This window comes from Aedes aegypti, unplaced genomic scaffold (assembly GCF_002204515.2).
Source record: "Aedes aegypti strain LVP_AGWG unplaced genomic scaffold, AaegL5.0 Primary Assembly AGWG_AaegL5_hic_scaff_126_PBJ_arrow, whole genome shotgun sequence".
Taxonomy (NCBI): Eukaryota; Metazoa; Arthropoda; class Insecta; order Diptera; family Culicidae; genus Aedes; species Aedes aegypti.
Genome location: NW_018734697.1, coordinates 27,637 through 41,454, shown reverse-complemented (window position 1 = coordinate 41,454; position 13,818 = coordinate 27,637).

Sequence of the window (13,818 nt, the reverse complement as noted above, 5' to 3'; positions counted from 1 at the left end):
AATCACCTGGAGGCTTTATATGTGCAAAATTTCAGTTATAAGATGTCGCGAAAAGGCCTTCTACGTACAAAAGTGGAGGCGATATGCGTGCATATATTATGTGATGAATAATAATATACAATGCGAGTGTATAAATATTTTACCGAACCAACCTGTGATCTTATGCGACTTAACTTATGATAACAAATGTTGATTTGACAGCTGCTACGGATTAATGCGACTTACTTTGTACGAGTGTACGAGACGAAACAAAATGTATAAATGAACTCAGAAAAGAAGTGTTTTATGCGAGGAAACTCATCAAACTGACGAGTTTATCCACGGTGTTTTGCGGGTTTGATGTAATTAGTATGAATAAACGAGTTGTAACGTGATTTTTTGTGCGATTTCTGGTTGTCTGGGATTTTTCTTACTGTCCTAAATTATGTAATAAAGCAAATAAGTTCAAAGGTTTTGTTCGCCCAAAGCTAGAAACAGCGTCAGATTGTCGTATACTCTGATGATAAACTTTCCACCTTAAAAAATCACACTTTATTGTTGAAAATTTTAGTTTGTTTGGTATCAGAGGATGGAGGAATTCTTAGAGAACGTGTTTTTCATGATCACAATAAAATATTTTGCCAGAGTCATAGTTTTCAGGGCATTAGCGTCTTATAGGTTTGATATGCCTTTATTTTTTGTTAAAGTTGAATAAAAAATAAATACGGAGGCCTATAACAGATTTTTGAGGATGAAATTTGTTCCTTTGGTTAGAGACAACTTATAACAATACTAGTTCATAGGTTTTGAGCAAAACGGAGTCGCTTATCACACTTATATGAAGGTTCAATCAAAGCTCTCCAAAATGATCCGTTTTTTAGAAAATATGTTTAAGTCTCCAATTAGGGTAGAAGCACCGGTTTTAGCCATACGCCGTTTTACATAGCCAATCAGCATGAAACCTTTTGTGTTCAGTAGATCACATTCACATGATAGAGCTACGTTCATTCACTCGTCCAAATTGATTCAAAACATAAGAAAAACAATTCATTTTCCTTATAATTTCAATTCCCATACACCTAATTTGGCCAGGGCACTCCTAATTTGGCCACTCTCATGAGAAATCAATGCGATTGGCCAATTTAGGAACCAAAGTTAAATCTCTGGCCGAAACTGGTTCCGTTGGCCTATATTGACCAATGGGATTTTCAAAGCGAAAAAATGGTTATAGCTCAGTTTTGATATTTTACACATATAATATGGATTGAAAGTTTGCATTTGACATATTTGTAGTATAAATACGGTTTCCCATTTAATTTTTATCGACATTTTCTCTAAGACTGGCCAAAACCGGTGCTCTTACCCTACCCAGGTATGAACCAATTCTATCATTTGATATGGGCGTATGCTGGCGACAAGGCCTGTGAAGAATCCCACGCCATCGTTGATGTTTTAGAAGCTATCATCACACAGATATTGAACTCGACGTGCGCATGATAAAATTTGAAGGTATGCTTCCGATTCCTCTCTGGTAAGTTGGAAGTAACAGATAAAAATCATATCCAAAGCGAGAAACTGAGTCTAACTAGATTAAACAATACAAGTAATGAATAATATTTATGTTTCATTCACATTTTCTATGTAAAAACTACCATCAAACATGATATGACGATTTTCGCATTTTTTTATGGGCCATACTGTAGTACTTGAGATCTGCTGGATATAAATGGCAAACAAGTTTGTATGTACTAAAGATTACCGTTTTTGTCTCGTTTTTGGAGTAATCGGATAGGGAGCCGGATCCTATTCTTTGCACTTTTGATTCACTTGGACAGTGGGGTTTTTTTAAAGCTGCAGAGCTCATATTTGGTCACCACATGCGTTGTACTGAAGAGCTTCTTACTGCAAAGTTTCAGAAAATTCGGCCGAAAAAAAACCCCCATGCCAAAGTGAATCATGGAAGTGCCCAAATGGTTCTGCACCCTACTCTTATGATTTGCCTGAGATTTTGGTTAAAGCTTCGTATGATTTCGTTATTAAGCTAGCAAAATCGTAAAGTTACTAAGTAACATTTTCAAAGCTGATTGAATTTATTGGTTTTATGTATTACTATAGAATTCCGTACAACTCTAATAAAACTATGCTAAAACTGAACATTACAGCATCTTATTGAGATCTCTAAGCAAAATGCCACGATCACACCATCAATTTTTCACAGGTAGATTTGTTATGAATTAAACCTATCGATGTTTGTTTGAATTCATTAGCACTTTTCAACCATTAATTTAACAAGAAAGTGTATATTTGCCAGCATTATTATTAATATTTGTTGGGCAGAGGTGGACACACCACAACGCAGAACAGGATCACCGAAGCGGAACGCGGAACCAGGATTTCGGTAGGAAAGAAACAACTACAAATCAACTACTGTACGCAAGAGAACTTTAATAAACACGTCTGAACGGATCGAACATCACATTACGGATGAATGGCAAACTTTCCATTCTCCCTTTCTTCGTCCTATTTGGCGCGCTCGCTGCCGCCGCTGTGACTGCCTTCAGCGCCGCCTCACTAATACAGCTACGCACATCCAGTGCTGCCGCTTTGCAAACGAGGCACAATCATTGCATACTCCAACACTCCTCCTCAATGTTGTCCTCGTACTCGTCCTAATCCTCTCTGCCTTCCATGCCGGGTTGATCTCCTCCTGCTTCAAGCATCGACTAATCAACCAACCGGCCAGGTCGAACTCCACGATTACTCCTCCTGGATCGCCTAACATCCCTCCAGTTATCAGCATCCGAATCTGAGCTTCCACTGTTGGACTCCGCCACATGCAGCGGCTCCACTTCCTCGCTTGAAGTGTCCGCATTGAAGTATTCTTCATCTTCTTCTGCTCTATTCGGCTCCATCTCCGAATACCAGCTCACCACACTGACTGGTGAACTTCTTAGCTTCGTCGTCTTCTTCTCGCCAATTATCGGCTGCTGGCCCTCTACTTTCTTCTCAACCTTCGCCAACTTCAGCCGATACAATGACCCCGACTTTTCACCAATTACCACTTTCTTACCAGATGCATCGCAAATATCGCAACCATCCTTCTTAAATGTCACTGAAAAATCTTTTGCCGTCAGTCTGTCCACTGAAACGAGTCCACTCTTCAACGACGGAACTTACAACACGTCGGTTAGTTTCACTTCAACTTTACTTCCGTTTCCGTCTACACCGTACACAACACCTTCGCCACAACCAGCAGCGGTAACCACTTTACCATTCGCCAACATTACGCTTGGGCCTTTTTCTTCCTTCAGTGACTTGAAAAAGTTCCTGTCGCCCGTCATGTGCCGACTCGCTCCACTGTCAATGTACCAGCACTTTCGCTGATCGATTCCAGCCATAAAACACACACTTCTGGCACCACAATTTTCGTTCTTCACTTGTTTCGCATTTTGATTCACACGCACTCTGTCGTTCGGCGTCTTCTTTTCTTCACACTCTCGTTCTAGCTCCTGCTTCGCTAGCAAAAATGATCGACAGTTGCGACGCAAATGACCGGGCTTGTCACAAAAGAAGCATCTTCTCACTGGTGCTCTATTGCCGAGTCCACCCACGCTTTGCACTTCATTTTGCACTACCACACTTTTCATAGCTTTCGTCTCACACATTTCGCCGGAACGCTCTCTTCGACGCTCGAACTCATCGATCAGCTTCGATTTCACAAGCTGCATCGTGATGTCCACATCGGCACGACTCTCTAGGGCCGTCACCAATGTTCCGTATGAGTCGGGCAAGCTGCGCAGGATCATCGCGATCCGCAGCGACTCTTCCAGCGGTTGCCCCGCATTCGACAAACGATCGAATAAATCGTCAAGCACAACCAGATGACTCTCAAGGTCATCTTCTTCCGCGAGATTTAACGAGCACAACCTTTTCAACAAAGACACACGTGAAGTTACCGTGTTCTTCTCGTGATAAGCTTTCAATCCATCCCAGAAAGCTTTCGCACTGTTCGCATTTTTAACCAAACCGAACTGATTATCGTCTATACACAGTCCGATAGTGGCACGAGCTTTCCGATCGTCTTTCGTCCACTGATCGGTCACTACAGCCGGCTTCGCATCACCGACCACATACCACAGCTCCTCCCTGGTCAGGAGCATCTCCATCCGGAACTTCCATATTTGCCAGTTGTGGTTGTTCAACCTGGCAAACGCAAATTTGTTCACATCCGCCATTTTGTCCACGCAAAATCACCACCGCGGAGAAACAACTCACACACACTCACACACGGCGTGATCACTTTCGCTATCTCGGAACCTTTTTCCAACGCAATCCGGAACCTTCCCTTCGGCACTGCTGGGCCCATAACCTGTTGGGCAGAGGTGGACACACCACAACGCAGAACAGGGTCACCGAAGCGGAACGCGGAACCAGGATTTCGGTAGGAAAGAAACAACTACAAATCAACTACTGTACGCAAGAGAACTTTAATAAACACGTCTGAATGGATCGAACATCACATTACGGATGAATGGCAAACTTTCCATTCTCCCTTTCTTCGTCCTATTTGGCGCGCTCGCTGCCGCCGCTGTGACTGCCTTCAGCGCCGCCTCACTAATACAGCTACGCACATCCAGTGCTGCCGCTTTGCATACGAGGCACAATCATTGCATACTCCAACAATATTCTTATCTTTATTTAATAGATTTTCAGCCCTTGACTGGCTAATCTTAAAATATTTGTCAGCAATCCTGTTTGTTTTTCCATCGCAAACAAAAGAAATGTTCTGTCAATCATAATAACCAGCACATGGACAATAGTGTCAACATTGTACTGCTATTGCATTTGGGTTGGAATATTGGATTTATTAAGTTTTATATTACGTATGTGTCAATAAATGTGAACTTGTCAATATTCTGGAATCTATGACATAAGGTCGAAAGGGCAAAAGATCGAAGAGGAATAAAGAGGAGATAAAAGATCGAAGATCTTCATTCAAAGATGATTAAATTTTCGATTATGCAAATCACTTTCAACCTTTTGTCCTTTTGACCTTTTGCGTTTTCGACCTTGTCTTCCAACCTTTTGTTTTTCGACTTTTTGTCCTTTCCACCTTTTGTCTTTCGATCGTTTGTTCCTAAACCAAGTCAGAAAGATGAATATTGCTCTTGAGTTACAAATTAAAATTGAAAAAAGGTTGTTTGACATACCTAGTAAAAGCAATGAAAATTTCAACAATGAATGAAGCAAAGAAGAGGCAACTCGATCCCATGCCTGTAAATGTTTAGGTGTAGAGCTGTCTAGAATATAATCTACAAGATATTGATATTAGATTTTTGCACCATTTTCATATAAATCCGTTACAACAGTTCACCTCATCAAAATTTATTAATTTACGGTGCATGTAAAATGATATTACAAACAACAAAACTTCAAAAAAAAAAAGTTGCACTAGACCCCCCGATGGATTATTTTGATTTTAGTAGCAAATGAAAGAGGAAGGTCTTGCCTTTCATCGGTCCAAATTTGAGACATGCCGATTTTTTTGTTATAAAGTTACATGCAAAAGACACCGTGTCAGGGAATAAGTGCTTTGAACGCTTCGAACACACCAACAGGATTTAGTGCAATCCCGCACTTATATTCACACCAGAGTCTATGAATGGAGAGTTGCGCAAAGAGAACTGCACGGCAACGCGGATCTACTCAAATTTGAGTTGTTTCAACACAAAACCGTAGCTGAGCCCAATAACTCAAATTTGGCTAAATTTCCAAGGCCTCCATTAGGTACTTTGCCTTTGAAGCCATAAGCAAAATTTACTTAAATTTGGTTTGATTCAACGCAAAATTGAGTTCATTCAACCCAAGCTTGAGAATAATACGTTTTACCCAAATTTGGCTTATTCGGCCAAACTACCCCCATTGGGTAGGTGCAGCTCTCTCTATTTTTGACAACATTGGTGGGGAAGAGAGAGAAAACCGAGAGATTTTGGGTTGAGAGAATAATCGATATACTTAATTTTGGATAAAGTCAACTAAAAAATTAGGTAAAATGGTTTTTCCGTGTGGCAACAAGTTCCCCAATCACAAATAATTTAATTATTTTGGCCACCTATTTTACTGTGTGTGCTTTCAAGTGACTTCCCTCAAAATGTACTCTCAGCTCGAATGTTTGTTTATCAATAGAGCGCTGCATATGACGAGCCTAACCTCACTTATTTGACAGCTGCTGGTCCTGTTGTTTACGTTTCGGACTTAGTCTTTTTTTCCATCATTTTTTCATCTTCGCATTTCTATCACCAGCAACAGGACCAGTACCTGTCAAAATTGATGCGTGACGTCACAGTGCAGTGGAGTATTGCAAAGAACAAAATTGAGCTTGATCTCTGGTTTCGTAATTATAAAGTAATCACAATGATGTGTTTAGTCAGGGGGTGGGAAACTCGGCTCACTGTGCCCGGCACACTATTCCGCACAGTTCCGCACATCTGGGCACCCTTCTCATCAGCATTTTTTTCTTTTTTTTTATTCGATTTGACAACTGAAACTTTGTTGCTGTTAAGGTGAAGCGGCGTGTAACTCAAAAAGTCATTAAAATCATCATTGATGTAATAGTAGTAGTGTCTCCTTTCCATGTGTATTTCCAAAACTGTGGCAATTTTTCGGATCGCGCACGCTAACTTCGCTTTTGATTATAAAACCGTGTTTATTCACTGACGGACGTATCGAGAATGAACGCGGCGCTACTTTTTCCTCACACTTCCTGCTCGACAAAGCTCTGCACGGAAACGGTTTGACGCACAACGATTGCGTTTTGCTTTTCCGACCAAGTTTGCCCCTGTGGGTTTCACATTTTACGTTTGAATGCTATTTGGACCTTTTACACTGCTATAGCTCGTCCATCCTGACCTTTCTGTTGCCCTCGACAGATTGTCTATCGTTTGCGCTCATTCTCGTTCAAAAATAATTACATTTCTCTCTATTATTTCTAATGTTTACATTTTCGTGTTGTTTACATTTTAGGTCGCTTTTTCTTCATCTAGATACTCCTCATCTACATAACTTCCTATCTCCGACTGATCTAGATACTCAACGTCTTCGTACTCTTCTTCGGAATCTGAAAATTTAGAGATTTCCTCCTCTGGGTTCTTCTGATACAATCGCATGTTACTCGGATCGAAAATACCTTCGAATTTACGATTCGAAACCTGATAACCTTCAATGTCCGAGATTACGTACCGATTACGATCCAATACCTTCTTGACGACGTAGGGCCCTTTAAATTTGGGGTTCAACTTGCTTCTTTCTCCTACTTGCTTAACGGTCCGAACAGAAACGAGATCACCTTCACGATACAGAGTGTCCGCTTTACTCCGCATATCGTACTGGTCTTTGTTGTACTCTTGCAATTTACGGATATTTCGCGATGCTGCGTTTCTGATTGCAGGCAAATCCCGGTCAAATTTCTCGTTCAACATATCAACGTAAGCCGTAAGATCTTCCGGAACATTTCGTTTTTGAACTACACCAAACAACAATCGTGAGGGTACATCACCAATCGATCGGTTAAACGTATTGTTTAGCAAATATTCCGCCTCAACCAATACCGTGTCCCAATCTTGTGAACGTTCTTCGACTAACTTGCTCAACAACGGGATCAGTGTTCGGTTGTATCGCTCAATTTGCCCATTCGCCTGCGGGCACGCGGTTGCTACGAGCTGATGACGAATACCATGATCCTTCACAAACGACGCGAATTGCTTAGAAGTAAACGCTGCTCCCCTGTCGGTAACTAAAACCTCGGGTACCGAATATGCAATGTGAAACGATTTAAGATGCTTCATTACTTCGCGAGAGTTCGTTGTCTTTGTCGCATAAAGCTTCAAAAACTTCGTGAATGCATCTACAATGGCGAGAATATGTACGTTCTTTCCTTTGGTCAATGTTAACGGTCCGAGATGATCTGCGTGAATCGTATGGAATGGAATGCTTATCTTGTCGACGATAAGCAGTGGTCCATCCAACTTCTTCAGCTTCGGATTGAACGCGATACACGTAATACATTTAGAAATATGGTCCTTGAGTTTTGACTGCATTTGCGGAAACCAATACGACCGCTTTATCAGTTCACTTACTTTGTCGATACCGAAATGCCCTAAACCATTGTGATATTTGAACATCACCGACTGCTCCATACTAACAGGAACATACAACAGAAGACGGTCTTTGTATTTCCGGAACAACAGATTATCCCTGACTTCAAAGAACTTGCTTTCACGATTTTCTAAATCAGCTTTTATTCTGACGATGTTTGAGTCCCGTATCTGGTTAACATAAAGCGCATTATCAAATATGGAATCCGTTTCGCGATCGATAGCGTAGCAGTGCATTCGAGATAATGCATCCACATGCTGCATCTTCGTACCGGCGCGATGTTCAATTTCAAAATCGAATTGATCTAAATACAAAGCCCATCGCGCAATTTTCGGGTTAACATCTTTCTTCGCCAATGTCGCCTTTAACGAATTGCAGTCCGTTACGATCTTGAACGGAATGCCGAAAAGATAAACGCGGAACCGTTTAACGCTGTACACGATGGCCAATGTTTCGAGTTCAAACGAGTGTAAAACCGACTCTGCCGCAGTCGTTTTACGCGAATAGAACATTACCGGATGGAATTCATTATCGATCAATTGTCGCTGCATTAGTATTCCACCGAAACCGCTAGCTGACGCGTCAGTATGCAGCTGTGTTTCCAACGCCGGCGAGTAGATGCTCAAAACGGGTTTTGAAATTAGAGCGTCTTTCAACTTCTCAAAAGCTTCGTAATGTCGCGACTCGAACTTAAAGTTCTTATCGTGACTGTTCACCAGTTCATACAGCGGATTCGCGATCTGATTATATCGATAGATGAACTTTCGAAAGTAGCTCATTAAACCGAGAAATCTTTGCAATGCTTTTTCGCTTGTCGGTACCGGAAACTTCTCGACGTTTTCGATATGCATATTACACGGCCGGATTTGATTGAAAGTTACCTCGTAACCAAGAAATACAACGTTCAACTTCAAAAAAGAGCACTTCTTAATGTTCAACTGAATGTGATTATCGGATAACACACGGAAAAGCCTCTTCAGTAAATCTAAATGCTCTTCAATAGTCTCCGAGCTTGCCATAATATCATCGATAAAAACCACTACTTCATCACTTTTTATGAACGGGTCCAAAACTTTGGAAACGTACCGCGAAAATATGGCAGGCGAGTTCGCGTAACCGAACGGTAGTTTGTTGAACTCATATTGACCGCTTTCCGTTATGAACGACGTGTATTTTCTCGAGTCCTCCTCGATATCGACATGATAGAAGCCGTTTTTCATATCAAGCGAGGTAAAATACTTTCGACCTTGAAGCTTACTAATCTGATCTTCAATTATTGGGAGCGGAAAATGGTTACGTTCGACAAGTTTGTTCAACGGTTTATAGTTGACGCAGAGACGATACTCTCCATTCTTCTTTCGCGTTAACACTACCCGACTGGTGTAAGGCGATTCACTCTCACGAATAATACCCTTTGCTAGTAAATCCTCTATGATTTTGTTTTGTTCCTTTCGCTCATACTCGCTTAACGTTGAGGAGTTGAATTAAAATATCGGTTATCCTTGAGCTTTATCTCAACACAGTGTTTCACTAACGGTTCGATCGGCTTCTCGCGAGACAAGTACTCAGTTTCGAAAAGTTTACACACTGTACCGCTTAACGATCTGGTTTCATCTGAGTCACCCACATCAAGAGTGCAGTTTGCGTTCACGAACAACGATTCGTCTTCGCCGTCAAAAACATCTTGCATCGCTTCAATATCGAAGCTTGCTTTTACACTTCGATCGCGCTCAAATATCAAACCACGAATATCGTTCTCTTCGAAAAACTTTCGACCCAAGATCATGCCCATTTTCATCGTATTGTTAGCGACCACAGTTAGATTAGCTACAAAAACATCTGATCGAATCTTCGCTCTCGTCGAGTATGACCCTACTATTTCAATTTGCGAATCGTTCGCCCCTACTAGAGCCTCATTATTATCTTTGCAATACGTTTGCTTGTCTGGGAAACAACTAGTTTTGATAAGACTCACCGGGCATCCGGAATCCGCAAGCGCTTCGATCGTCTGCAGCTGGTCTCCAATATCAAGCTCCACTGGGACCAACGACTGACAATCAACCTCCAAAAACTTTCCAACGCCACCGCTGTCGCCACTGCTCCCGGTCGCAATTAGGTACACCTGGTTGCTGGTACTCACCGACGGCTTCGGTACAGCTACTTCACCGCTAGATCTTGCATTCGGTTCACCTCGTCGCTTGTAACACGTCTCCTCACCATGACCCACTTTGTAGCACACCGAGCACCGGGGCCGCCGCTGGGGCTGCGGACAATTTATCGATATATGTCCGGAACCGTGGCAGTTGAAACATTCATCCTTCGAGTTCCGTTTCGGATGTCCATCGCCGTCGTTGCTTGAACGGGAATCTTCGTGTTGCTTCTTGCTACCTCCCGTCACTGTAGCAGCCTTGACAAAGTTTACCTTCGTTGTATAACTCCGCCGCTTGCACATCTCCTGGTTCGACTCGCAGTAACGAATGTGTTCGAGCAGCTCGTAGATGGTTGCGTACTTCCGTGTAGCGATGCTCCCATACAGCGGATCAAATGACAGACCGCTGATGATGTATTTGATGATGGCTGAGTTACTCAACTTTCCGTTTTGTCCGATGGCATTCATCCTGAACACATAGTTGTCGTACGACTCCTTTCCATCCTTCACGCACTTCGCCATTCGTCGGTGCACATCGGCCTCGTCTTCGTAATCCGGGAAAGCAACACAAATCTTCGCCTTGAAATCGTCCCACGCCAGAATCGATGGCCGCTCGCCGAGATACCACTGGTACGCCGCACCCGAAAGTCGGCACGATGCGTACAACAATGTCGTTTTAGATGTCCACGAATACATACCACGATAGTGGTCGATTGTTTGAAGCCAATCCGAGACCCCACCGCCTTCCTTGAATAATGGAATTAGCTGCTTCAGCTCCTCCGGATGAAAACATCGCTCGAAACCTACGGCAGCACGAGATGGCAGCAGTACGTTGCCGTCATTTGTTTCTTCTTCCGCAATCTGCTCCTTCGCTGTCTCTTCTTCCTCCCTGCTCTCGTCCTCGTCCTCCTCCGGTCCAAGAGACTTTCGGCCAACCTTTCGCCGCGGCATTTTCGCTTGCTCGCTGGAAGGTCCAAAATCGCTGTCTCCGGACGGGGCTGGTATTACGCCTCCCGTTTTCACTGGTCGGCACTAACTTCCCACGCGTTTTTCGATGGATTCGTTTCGACGCTTGAATCCGGGTTTTTCGTACCCAACAACTCGATACTCGCAAACACGATTTGTCGCACTTTTCAGGTCAGCCGGAACGCGAAAACTTTTCGGACTAGGGCTGATCCCACTTCTGAATAAGTTGTGGCAATTTTTCGGATCGCGCACGCTAACTTCGCTTTTGATTATAAAACCGTGTTTATTCACTGACGGACGTATCGAGAATGAACGCGGCGCTACTTTTTCCTCACACTTCCTGCTCGACAAAGCTCTGCACGGAAACGGTTTGACGCACAACGATTGCGTTTTGCTTTTCCGACCAAGTTTGCCCCTGTGGGTTTCACATTTTACGTTTGAATGCTATTTGGACCTTTTACACTGCTATAAAACAAACAAACAAAAAATATAACATTTGTGTTAAGCATATTTTTATGTAAACACATGGGAAATTTAGTAGATTGACGAGTATTGGAAATCAAAATCAACTCTTCAATCGTACATATCAAAAGAAAGCATTACAATTTAATGAAGAGCAACGGAATTTCTCTATTTTTAATTGGATTTATCGCATATTTTTGTTATGCATCGGTACGGTTTATGTTTGCAAGGGATGACGGTGTTGCCAGGTGAATGGTGACAGATTTTTCTAGCAATTGTTATATGCTTGTTTTCGGAACATTTGCTGCCTTTTATAAAAACTTATCATTTTGCAAATAGTTTTCCATCACAAGATCACTGATTCAATAAAATTTTAATGATTTTTGTGATCAATCCACATTAAATGCTATGATTTTACAGATAGCAACTCTGACACCACTGCGCTCAACGATCGCGATGATTGTGCACACACGATAGACGCGTCCCGACGCATGCCGACGCATCGCACTGTGGAGCTTTTCAATTATTTTGGGTGGTCCAAATTGATAAACTGTTGGTATGAATTTATGCTTCGTAGAGATGGTTTTTGTAATTTGAGAGAATCGAAAAACAAACAACGTATGAGTTTCAAGTTTCTATGCTTTGCCCAACCTTTCCGAACTGAAAATTAATGCAACAGAAAAATAGTTGGATATTTTAGACTATAAACACAGGCATGTCTCAGTGTGCGGTGGCGGCGCCGATTCGCAGCAAGTGAAAACAACCGCCATAATAGTTTTGAGTGTTGCGGTTGATAAAACTTTATAAATATTTGATTCCCGTTTGAAATGTGTTCCTTTAAGGAAAGTGAATGAAAGATTAGTTTGGTGGAAGTGTAGTGAACACAATATGAAATCCAAAACACAAATGTTTGTTGCAGAATTACAATGGAAAAGGTAAGCACCTTCTATTTACAAGTGTAGTTGTGTGAGGCAATGAAGTGCGGCATAATATCGGAATTTTTTTTTGAGAATATAAATCTCATGTATATTGACGCTAAATTGATAATGCTGTATCTTTAAGTGTTGATTAAATATTGAAATACCACCTGAAGCATTTTTCTTCGCATAAATTATCCATTAAATCAGGTGATAAGCAGTTATATTTCATCGATGTTGCAAATACCAATACTATCATAACAATATGTTAATGATTTTGGAAGAAGCCATTTTGTGATGACGCACCAAAAGGCCTTAAGGTGAAGCGGCGTGTAAGTCAAAGAATCATTAGAATCATCATTGATGTAATAGTAGTAGTGTCACCTTTCCATGTATATTTTCAAAACGAACAAACAAAAAATATAACATTTGTGTTAAGCCTATTTTTATGTAAACACATGGGAAATTTAGTAGATTGACGAGTATTGGAAATCAAAATCAACTCTTCAATCGTACATATCAAAAGAAAACATACAATTCAATGAAGGGCAACGGAATTTCTCTGTTTTTAATTGTATTTACCGCATATTTTTGTTATGCATCGGTACGGTTTATGTTTGCAAAGGATGACGGTGTTGCCAGGTGATTGGTGACAGATTTTGCTAGCAATTGTTATATGCTTGTTTTCGGAACATTTGCTGCATATCATAAAAACTTATCATTTTGCAAAAAGTTTTCGATCACAAGATCACTGATTTAATAAAATGTCAATGATTTTTGTGATCAATTCACATTGAATGCTATGATTTTACAGATAGCAACTCTGACATCACTGCGCTCAACGATCGCGATGATTGTGCACACACGATAGACGCGTCCCGACGCATCGCACTGTGGAGCTTTCCAATTATTTTGGGTGGTCCAAATTGATTAACTCTTGGTATGATTTTATGCTTCGTAGAGATGATTTTTGTAATTTGAGAGAATCGAAAAACAAACAACGTATGAATTTCAAGTTTCTATGCTTTGCCCAACCTATCCGCACTGAAAATTAATACAACAGAAAAAAAAGTTGGATATTTTAGACTATAAACACAGGCATGTCTCAGTGTGCGGTGGCGGCATCGATTCGCAGCAAGTGAAAACCACCGCCATAATAGTTTTGAGTGTTGCGGTTGATAAAACTTTATA